This window comes from Dermochelys coriacea, chromosome 7 (assembly GCF_009764565.3).
Source record: "Dermochelys coriacea isolate rDerCor1 chromosome 7, rDerCor1.pri.v4, whole genome shotgun sequence".
Taxonomy (NCBI): domain Eukaryota; kingdom Metazoa; phylum Chordata; order Testudines; family Dermochelyidae; genus Dermochelys; species Dermochelys coriacea.
The window spans coordinates 80,208,186-80,219,627 of NC_050074.1; the positions used below are offsets into that span (position 1 = coordinate 80,208,186).

At 40.5% G+C, this 11,442-nt stretch overlaps 1 long non-coding RNA gene across 1 annotated transcript in view; it reads left to right on the forward strand.

Annotated features, from left to right (window-relative positions):
* LOC122460901 overlaps nucleotides 1-11,442 on the forward strand; it is a 56,293-nt gene extending 44,851 nt beyond the window's left edge. Inside the window, exons 2-3 of the long non-coding RNA XR_006282512.1 lie at nucleotides 5,920-6,075; nucleotides 11,283-11,442. This is a non-coding gene — a long non-coding RNA (uncharacterized LOC122460901). The remainder of the gene's footprint in view (nucleotides 1-5,919; nucleotides 6,076-11,282) is intronic.

The window sequence follows — 11,442 nt, forward strand, 5'->3', positions numbered from 1 at the left end:
AAAATGGATAGGAACATCAGGAAGTCAACTTACATCAATTTGTTAGGGAATGAATGTTCCTTCACATCATTTTTTCCATGAGATGCACAGTTGTTCATATAATCTGTAACCAACAAATAGATTGACATATTGTGAGCCGTATGTTATCAAAAAAGCCACAATGCCTAACCTTATAGCCATCAATTGAAGATAATTATTTGCATTCACATATTAGTAAATTATGCTTATACAAGTAACATACTGATAAAATTCTAACAATTTTCAATGTTTCAAGTTTACTTATCACTTTTATGCACATGTATTTTCATTGCAATTTGTTTAGGTTTGTGACCTGCAAATGTCATGTTAAAGTCTAATCTTTTTTGCATTCGGCAACATTGCTTAAATTCTACATCAAATATTGGGAGTGAATGGTCAATGTGCTAATGAGTAGGGCTGGCTGGGGGGGAAAAATTCAGTTTTTCTGAACGACTTTGAGGTTGCTAAATATTTCTCATTCTGATGCAGAACAGAAACTAGACCTTTCAAATTGTTCACAAGAGGTCCATCCCATAATAGCCTGGTGTTTGGGGACTCATCTAGAATGTCGGACACCCAGGTTCAAGTCCGTTCTCTGCCTGATTCCACTGGGCAATTGGCTATTTGGGAGCAGGGACGTCTTTGACCAGAAATTCTGTATCAGACCTAAAACTTTACTGATGAAAGTTTCATCAAAATCAATATGTTTTTGCAAATAGTTTTGGTTTTGACAGACAGTTGGTTTTAAAAAAAACAAAAACAAAACCCTGAGAAATTCCCAACTTGTTCGGAGTTGATAAAACAGATGTTCAGCTCTTGCTTTATTGTCAGAGCAAACTAGCATTAGTCACATTCTCTTATCTTTGCTCCACATAGCACACTCAAGATTGGCAGTTATGGTTTGCACTCTTCTTCCACAGCTAATTCAGATAACATAAAACAAAACAAATTCATAATGCCATTTTGTCTGGGTCACTTTGGTCTGTTTGCATGTGAGAGGAAAAATGGATTCAAGCTACTGAACTAAGAAATGATATAAAAGTTGAGGAACCTTTGGGTGAAAAAAAGGTATTTCTCAATCCAGAAAAAGACGCTCTAGATGTCTGTTAACTGAGATTGTGGGTCAGATGAGTTAGAGTAGATCAGTATAATCAGTCCCTGGTATTTTTTGTGATAGAACCTCATTAAGAGTGTTCATAAAGTCTCTTGCTGTCCTTCTTTGCTTTTGCCACCTTCACAGGTTTCTTCCCACTCTCAGCTCCTCTGAGACTTAAGATTCCTGCAGAAGCTCTTCTGCTGGAGAGCCACAGGAACTTGTGAGTAGGACACTGTAAACTCCCTGACAGCATCCCCTGCTTAAGCCCACAGCTTTCTAAGTGCAAATCGTATCAGTAATTAATGTTGCTTTGAAACACTAACTTTTACCTGACTGTTTTGTGGCTACTTTGGTGCGGATACTGTGGGATTCAGTCAGTGGCTTCACTGAAGGAACTGTGCTGACAAGGAGGGTCAGTGTTGCAAGCAGATGCCTCTGTCTCTATTGTTCCTCTTCCCACCCAGTGTATCTCCAAGCACTACAGGCTTTGGATGCAACATGCCCTTTTCCCTCAAGGTACCCCCAGAATCTTCTCCCAAAAATAGGCTACTCGGTAAGGATAGCCTTTTCTGGCCCCCTCTTCTTCCCATGTCACTTTTATGGGAAGGGAAAACCTAGCCTGACTTCTTTTGTAGTGAAAACCTTGCTTATATGCTAGTAATCCTGGTAACAACTTTAGTTTGCTTTGGAGACTTCCCTTCTGGGGATATGACTGATTAAATGATTAAATGGAATCTTTTATTAATATTATTGGGTTTAAGTTCAGATGTGTTCTGCCTAGAAAGTGGAGAACTTGCAATTCATCATTTAGAACTTCAAGGGTAGTACATGTGGAGTAAGGATTTTCAACAAAACTCAATGTTTGTAACGCTACTCCCTTTGAAATCAATGTATTTTTACCATTGACTTCTGTGGGATACAAATTCGGTCAATGGGGAGTCTTGCAGAATCTTAAGGTTTGATACTCATTTTGCCTGAAGAGACTTGGGATTGTAAATCTTTTAAATCAACTTGGGCCTGATCCATAGCTCCCTGAAGTCAATTGAGAGGCTCCTATTGCCATCAGTGGGCTTTGGAATTGCATTGCTAATGAACTGGTTGTTAGAAAAGTTAGCACTTGCGGATGAACTAGGTTTCCCTAGGTTAGTGAATTCTGTCTCATCCTACTATTTAAAGTTCACACTCAAAGTCTCCATATAGGAAGCCTGCATCTGAATTTTTCTGTTTATAAAGCACTACATTTAGATTATTCTGATTATTCAGGGACTATAAATCCCCATTCCACTAGCAGCAATATTGAAATTGCTATATTAATGTTATTTAATAAAATAACAAGCTTTTTTCAAAATGAGTCACTCAGATTGGACTCAAGTCATTGTGACTTAGTTTGTTGTTCCAACAAACAGGAAATAAAACCTGAATCATGCCGTGGGTGTATCAACAAACATTTAAAGGTGTTGATGGATTTGTTTAGTTGGCAGATAGTTTAATGCTTCCTGGAAAATAATTACACCACTAAAAAGTAACAACAGGAGCCTTAAATAAAAAAAGAACAAAGATCACTTTCCTACTTAAATCACAAGTAGAAATTAAGTTGGTGTCCTTCGCCTATTGGCAAAAACACCATACTCTGACACAAATACGTATGCTCAATCCTGAATTCTGCAGAACTGGTTTTAAGCTTTGTTACTAGTGCAGACTGAGATACATTGGTCCAACTATTCAGAGAGGTTTGCAGTTGCCACTTCCTAGGCTGGTTTTAGCCAGTGTTAATACTCAGTTGTCATGAAAATGTACAGGGTGTTTTAAAGTTATGATGATTTGTCTCTTCAGTGCATGAAGTCTCTTTACAAAAGATCTTTTAAAATGACTAAACAGAAGGAGCCCGAGCATATGTTAGTAGTAGCAAAGCAATTGCTTCCCATCATGGATAATGTTATCCAGCTTATTTGAACTCTGGTATTAACTATAAATCTCAAGATGTCTCTCCAATCCACTACAGAGTATGAACTTCTGTTACTTTGTGAGAACTTGCATACAGATTTTTGCTAAAGAGAAAACCAAAATGATTACAATTTTATAGAATTGAGTCAGGAGCAGTTCTCCCCATGTTCCCCATGCCCTTCAGAATTTTATAATTATGTATGGACCTTATTTTGCACAAAATACAATGTCATCCCTTTGAAAAATTAATGATAAGTAAACCCTTTTTATGGAGCACTACTGTAAGCCAGTCATCAGAAGATGACTCCTGCCAACCATTGTCTATCTAAACTCTCCTCAAAAGCCGGCAGATTGAGTTTCATTCATTTTGCGCGTTTTGAAGGATCAGTCGCACCACTTTTGAGCCTCTCTTCCATTCAAGTAGCTCAGAGAATGGCTGCTAACAATGCTATTGAAACTGTAAATTCAGAGTTGACTGAATATAGATTTTGAATATGAGATCACCAGTTGTTCATTTGGATAATGAATACAAGGAATTTAGAGAGCTAAATTTTGTTCAGTGTCTGAATACTGATTATTGTATAAGGAATACATTTTACATATTCAGTGTTCATTAAAGGTCAGATTGATACTCTTGCTCACACTGAATGGTATCGTAATTGTCAAGGAATAGTATGTTTTTGTTTCATTGAGGTTTTTGATTATTGGGTACAAGACTAACTTTCATGCAAGGGAGTTGCTTTTTATGAGTGACTTAACCTCAGCAGTTAGAAACTGGCTCAAAGTTCAGCTCTGCATCTGCAGTTCAGGGTGTTCAGATCTGGGGATTTGATTTATTCTTCTAGTAATTAATATAATTGACTGAAAAATAGGTAGACTTCGTATTCAGAGATTATACTTGTGCCTGTTCAGGGAGACCTAGCAGAACTGCAGGATTTTTTTTTCTTCCCATTTTAGTGCTTGTGAAATGTGTCAGGTAGAAGTCTCCAACTCTGTCTTCAATCTGTCTATAGAACGATAACAGCATTAGTTCAATCTAACCAACATTGTGGTGCCATTGTTCCTAAACAATAGTGGGCCCAACTTTAAGAAAGAGAAATGGCAGTTCAGTCCCCATATTTAGATTGTCAGCAAGAGTACAAAGTAATGCCAATGGCAGTGATGGATTTTTTGATGTGGACACTTCGCCACTGGGAACTGGAGACTCATTAAAGATTGACCACCAAATAGGCATCACATTGTAATAATTCTCACTCTCTGCTCATCTGGATTACATTTGAAAGTGACAGAGAGAGATGATCCATTGTTAGAACCTATTAGAAGATTAAAAAAGATTCAAATTTCAGTAACATCTCCTGCAAATTTTTCCTGATATTTTGACCAGTTTTGCCCAGTGCAGGATACCTGAGATGTTAAGTCTCAAAACTGTCCTTAATTATTAACTACTACTAGTAGTAGTTCTGTTTATTTGTATTATTTTAGTGTTTACGAGTCTCAGTCATGGACTAGGACCCCATTTTGCTAGACACTGTACAGACACAGAACAAAAGAAACAGTCCCTGCCCCAAAGAGTTTACAATCTTAGGGCAAGTTATACTTAAAATGTTGCATCGACACAGCTGCAGCTCTTTAATGAGGATGTTCTATGCCAACTGAAGAGCTCTTCCATTGGCATAGTTAATCTACCTGACTGAGAGGTGGTTGCCATGTCGATGACAGAAGCTATAGATGAGTGACAACAGATGAAATCAGACAGATGGGGAAGAAAAAGGAAACAATGAGACAGTATTGATCAGCATGAAAGGCTATGGCCTGATCGCACCAGCAACCTTTCCATTGTTTGTCATTGTTTAATTGTATTGTGGTCTGAGTTTTATAAAGGATACTGTAGAAATGCTATCTGATGTGGGGTGGGGAGAACAGGTTAGTAGGAAGCTAAGTTTTGCCAGTGGTGCTGAGGTTGATACTTGCAGTGTTCCAGTAAATCATTGTGATTTCTATAAGCAAGTATTACAATACAGCTTGTTATTTCTTGCTAAAGGCCCACTTCTGCCATCCTTATGTTGTGGAGGCTCATGGACTTCAGTTGGACTTACATAGTAAGGCACTGAGTTACAGTGGCAGAAATGTGCCCAAATTGGCCACAGTAGTGTTTAATTTCTCTGCCTTACCAATCCCAGCTATCTCATTTAGAAGCCTGTTTCACAAACTGACAAAGAATCTTTTAAATAAATCTTCTCTGATAGCCATCCTAACCCTCTTCTTCTTAATAGTTAAGACTATTCTATAATATCTAGTCAAGTGTGCTATGAAATATATTCTGTGCCATAAATATTTTAAGTTTTTATGAGCTCCAAAATACTGCATAAGTACCATTATTTTCATTCAGCTGAATTGGAGACAGAGTATAGGAAATAAGATAATTTAACTTTAACTGGTCTCATGGCTAAAGGAGCAAGTAAGTAAAAGGGGAGATTATCCAATAATTCAGGCTGTATTTTTCATCACATAGGGGATAGTGTGATAATTCCAGTCTATATACACCTGTTTTTTCTTAATATAAATTTTGTATTACCACTTTATTGGAATAGTCAAATAACATTTGCCCAGGAGAGAAGCTTTTGAAGGCCACAGAATGTGTGTTGAAATGCTTTTATCCCAGAAGATTTGATTTTTATAATATAACCTATCTAGAACTTGGCAAATAGAGAGGATCATACCAAAAACCACACATTCAAGTGTAGGAGTCTTTAGAGGTTTTTAAGTAGCTTCTGATAACTTTTAGTCTTGTGATTCAGGAAAATTGTCTTATCTGCAAAGGAAGATTTTAAGCAGGATCTTAAACCTAATCTGATTAACAGGCAATGTGTGACTGAAGACTGGCTAGTCTTTTTCTGCTTCTGGTAGATTTTGTGCTGAATGAAGAAAATGGCATGGACCAAATAACAGCAAGGAAACCTTTCTGCTTATGAGCACCAACTATCAAACTCACATTTGTGGCAAAGCTTCAACAGAAGGTGATTTAATGATGCAGGTGAATTTACAGATGCTCTCATATCTTTAAATGTCAATATAATATTTTAACCTTAATCTGTACTTATTCTGCAAACCTACTTTTGTTTTTTCAGATCTGACACTAGTAAATATATCAATTTCCCAGCATCCTCTTTTCATTTAAACTTTCTTTGTGTGTAGTGCATGTCCCTGACCCAAGTCCCAAAGGTACACTAACTTAAGATACATCCCTCTTCCTTTCCCATCCCCAGGAGTGTACAACATTCTCTCCCCAATATTTTGGGAAAGAAAGCATACCCAGAGCTGCAAAATTCAACTTGAAATTGATGATCTTTTCTAGAAAAAAAGTTGGGACATACACTTTAATAGCTATGTTTACCATCATTTGCAAAACAGTTTGAAAGGGTAATTTTGTCTCTCTCAAATTTCCAAACATTCAGCAGCTCTGCAAATAACAGAATCATGACAGTCCAATAAGCATATAGGGCCACATGAAAGAAAAATGTGGCCTGTAATTTTGTATAAACAATTTTGCACACTCAGTTAATTGATTATGCAAACAACATTTATGCACAATTTTGTGCATGCAAACACTCATGTGTATTCATCAGTTTTAACCTGATATACTTGGTGAATTATATACCCTGATTGTCACATTGCACATTGAAGCAATGTTTTAATACAACATAGAGCACTGAAATTATGCTAATTTACGATGTTAGTTGCCAGTACTACCAAATCATTTTTACCAATTTAAACCACTTCAGAAAACAGCTGATGTTCAGTTGGACTTAGCAAACCGGGACATTTCTGAACTGACTTCAATTATCTTTCTGTAAACTGGCTTGTAACAAATGAAGCTGACTAATCCATTGATCATGGTTGAAATGGAAACCATACACCTGAAAAATGTCTTAATCTTGTATTTTTATTATATTTGGAGTTATGTTAGTCTCTAAGGTGCCACAAGTACTCCTTTTCTTTTATCTTGAATAATTTTGTTACCTTTCTGTTCAAAACTTTATTATTGAATAATAGACATTGTAAACTCAGTTTCTTCCAAGTACATGTGCTTGTAAAATTCCTTTGCTGACCCTAGGTAACTGGACTTACCTGTCTCTATTTGCATGTCTCTTAAGAAGTTCTCTTCCTCTGAAGCTCAGGCATTCTATCTCCAACTTTCAGCTTTTTCTGATGATTTGCCCCCAGAATAAGTTGTACCTTTCATCTGATTGGTTGGACTGAATTGAATTCAGTGTCATTAAGTTTCATGACAGACTGGCCTCCTATTGTTGAAAGTCTGACCCTCGCGGAGTTTTGAAGAGCTTGTCTACATTTATAGATTTTTTTTTATCTAGTTAAGTACGAAAGAGGAAGTTAAACTTTTCCATTTGAGCTGCTATGCCAACAATTTGAGCTCTTATTTTTAGGATCTTTTTGTTACATCCTTTGCAACTAGGGAGGTTGCAAACAGTAGTTCTCAGAAACTGAAGTCAATGTTTCTATATAGAGAGTCAGTCTTGTTGGACAGAGGCCATTCATGCCTTGTGACAAACTTAACACTCGATATTTTATTTCTTGAAATCTGGCATCTTGGGCAACTTTTTAAATTTTTTAAAGAGATTCAAGATTCACTTTTAGAATATTATTTTTAATAGTGTTCTCGCAAGCCACATTCAAAGCATTCTCACCACAATTAGTATATATAACTTCTGGTTCTTCCTGTTGCAGTCTAGTTGTTACATCTGATACTAAGCTGCCATATTAGCAGCACCATCATAATATTGTCCTTGAGTCCTCACATTTAGATGCAACAATATCTCTCTAATTTGATAGGATTATCTTTGCTTATGCACAGATTATACTGTTCAATCCAAAGAACTCTTTGTGAACATTCACGTCCACATATTGCAGGCATGAAGTTACTTGCTCTTTGTTAAAGTCAGTTTCATCTGCCATAACTGTATATCACTTTACAGAAAATTTCTCAAATATCCTTCATGATTTTTAAAGATATGATTGCCATTATCTCATTTTGAATAACTGAACTTGTGACTTTGTGTCTACTCTCTCTCTTTCACCCATTTTGCAATGTCAGGATTATATTTTGTCTGCAAACAAAGCTATTGAATAAAGTTTCAGTGCATCTTTCCAGACTTAAAGGTGTATTTTTCAGCTTGTTCAGTACCATGGCTGGGGAGGGATAGCTCAGTGGTTTGAGCATTAGGTCTGCTAAACCCAGGCTTGTAAGTTCAATTCTTGAGGGGGGCCATTTAGGGATCTGGGGCAAAATTGGGGATTGGTCCTGCTTTGAGCAGGGGGTTGAACTAGATGACCTCCTGAGGTCCCTTCCAACTCTGATATTCTATGAATGCTAGTCCTTGTCTGTCAAGGACAATATGGACATTCTTGACTTTTTTTTATTCTGAGAACTGAAAAGTTAGCAGGTCACCAGCAGTCTGTGATCTTTTGAAGACTATCTACTGCTTCAGGGTAACATAAAGAAACTAGCTGCCTCTGAAATTCACCTTAAGTATTTTTCCAATTAGAGAATCCAGACTGTCTGAAAGCTTTATATTTATGTGCTTGTTCAAAAGTAGTTGTACAGCTTTTAGGCATGAATTACACTGTGTCAATAGCTTTAGCATAGTGGAGCCATTGAAAATAATCAAAGGAGGATGAGCAAAAAGAACAGCCTTGTTTTCAAAAGTTACACATGTGGAAAGACTTCAGTGATGGTTGTAGCAACCTGTATAGAACTTGGAAAGAGGAACCCAGATTGCAGGTGGGAAAAGTTTGGAGGAGATACAAAAAAAAAAAATCAACTGTGTGGGCACATGGCTGGAACCAGAGGTGACGTGTGTGTGGGAGAATGCAGGGTCACATGCCAGATTTCTGTGGGTGGTAAGCTGCGATTGCAGGGCTTGCTCTGCTCTGCTTGCCGGGAGGGGGGGGGAGGAGAGGGAAGAACTTTGTCCTCCTTCTCCTGCACCTCCCCGCGTCCCCCGGCCTGTTTCTGGCTTACTCATCCCCTGTCCCTGACAGCTGGGCCTAGGCCTGGGCAGGGAGCAGAGGGGGTGGGCAACTGCTGCCTCCCCAGATGGGCGCTGCACAGAGGCAGAAGCAGCTCCATCCCACTCCTTTCACTCCCTGCCTGGGCCCAGCTGCTGGAGAGAGGGGCCGAGTGAGCTGGAAATGTTCAGGGGTGAGGAGAGACAGTGGGAGGAGGACAGAGGCCACCCTCCCACAGGTAACTCTAGCAGGAAAAGCATGGCAGCCCTGGGCCAGGCACAGGCGGGGAGTCACTGGGGAAAGTGCCAGGAGCAGGTTCCCCGTGTTCGAACTGTCCAGAGTTGGGGTAATGCCTGCACTTCTCCCCCTGTGAGGTGTCCACAAGGGTACGGGAGCTCCAGGAACAAACTGTGTTGGAGCCTCCAGCCAACCTGACCCAGAGGCACGTGCTTTCCAATACTGTGGTCCCAACCCCCCAGGAGCTGGCAGGATTGGCTGCCCTGGACCAGGGAGGTGGGGCTGGAAGGTTCCTCCCAGAGGTGAAACATGAGGTGGTCATGTCCCCCTGTAAAGGGGCTAGCCGGGGCTCGACCCTCTCTGGGGTGGTGAGGAGCCACACCAGCTCACCACACACAGCTGAGGACTGGGGAATTCGTTCGGCCACAGAAGTCTTCCCTGGCGGCTCTTGTGGAGGCAGAAAATTAAGTACAGTTATGCCAGGGCCCTAGGTCAGGGCGGGCCAATAATGAGTCAGGAGCTCAGGCCCTCAGGCAGGGCTGAGCAGTGACAGTACAAACAATAGTGAGCCCAGGCCTCCAAACAGTCTGGGAGAGGGGGAGACTGCCACCCACGAGTTGGCTGGCAGGGGGGACACCACTGCGTCCCAGCCCGGGACCCTAGCAGCAGTAGAAGACCCTCTGCTGTGTCAGTTGGGATCCTGGCCGCAACACACTGACATGGGCTGTGGCAGTGCTAAAACCAGACTAGGGTCGGCTGCCCCCGGGCTACTTCCTGACTCCCCCTCTTGTGGTACCCGAGACATGGTGGTGTTCTCTGGGGGGATCCAGCCCCATGGATTCCTCCGGGTAGTGGGCACAGGGCAGGTCTGGCAACTCCTCTGGGTAGCGGGCAAGGGCAGGTCTGGCAACTCCCCTGGGTAGTAGGCACAGGGCAGGTCGGGCCAGTCCTGGCGTGCACCTTAGGCTGCCGGGGCTTCCTAGTCCTAGGCTAGACTGGAGGTGTCTGACCTCCCTGGCAGCTGGCCCTCCAATGAGCTCTGAGGGCAGCCTTTATACTTCCAGCCGCCTGAGGGGTGGGCTCAGAACTCCCTAGCTCCACCCACCGCGGCCTCCGGATGGGCTTGTCTCTCTCTGGGGCGGCGGGGAGCCACACTGCCTCACTACTCCCCCCATCTTTCTATTGTCCCCCCTCCCCTATCAGCAGGTATAAGTTGATTCTGGCTGGAACATTAGCTGCAGTTGCTGCATCTCTGCAAATAGTTATCTTAATAAAAAGCCAGTTTAATTTTAGAAACATGGCATCCTCTCATGTTATTATCCAGCACACAATATGTGAAATGGTTTTTGCTTGAGGTACGTCAGAAATGCTAACATATCAGGCATTTGGTTCCTGTTGCAGGCAATGGTGGAGACAGCTCAGTACTATACCCAGCCGAAGCTGATACCATTGCTGGCTGTTTAATAAGAAGGGAATCCCACTTCCTTATTTTAAGGGATTTCATTTTAGAACCTTGAAAATCCTTTTTTTTTTTTGTACTTCAGTTAGTTACAACTCAGAAAGAATGATGTAGTATTGCAGAATTAAAAACATACACGATAGTGGCATAGGTGGGGGGGTGAGAGAGAGAGAGAGACACGACAGGCTTTTGAGAGTCAGAGCCAGGAGAGATACCTTCTGCCTGCCCTCCAATACCTAAGGACTCTGTGCTTGTAAATACAAACTCATTAAGAAAGAGAATGACTTTCCTTTCCCTCTGTAGTACTGTAGTTGGTGGTTTTCTCTATGGTGGCATCTTTATTAGAGATGTAGGTAAACTGTAACTGACTGCTCTCAGCATTATATTATCTATACTAGGGCACATGAATATTGTTGCTCAGATTTTCTTTGTATATGTTGTGGTCACAGTAGTCATTTTAGCCACGCTATTTACCAACTCTAGAATCATCTTTATTTCTAGGACATAAAATTGTCTGCACATGATGCTTTACAAGAAAGACGAGGCTGTCTGATAAAAGGATCCATATTATCATCTGCCAATTTATTGCATTTCTGTTTTTTATTTGTGTACTCAGAGTTTCAATAAATGTGAGACAAAATGACTTTGGTGACAGAATGAC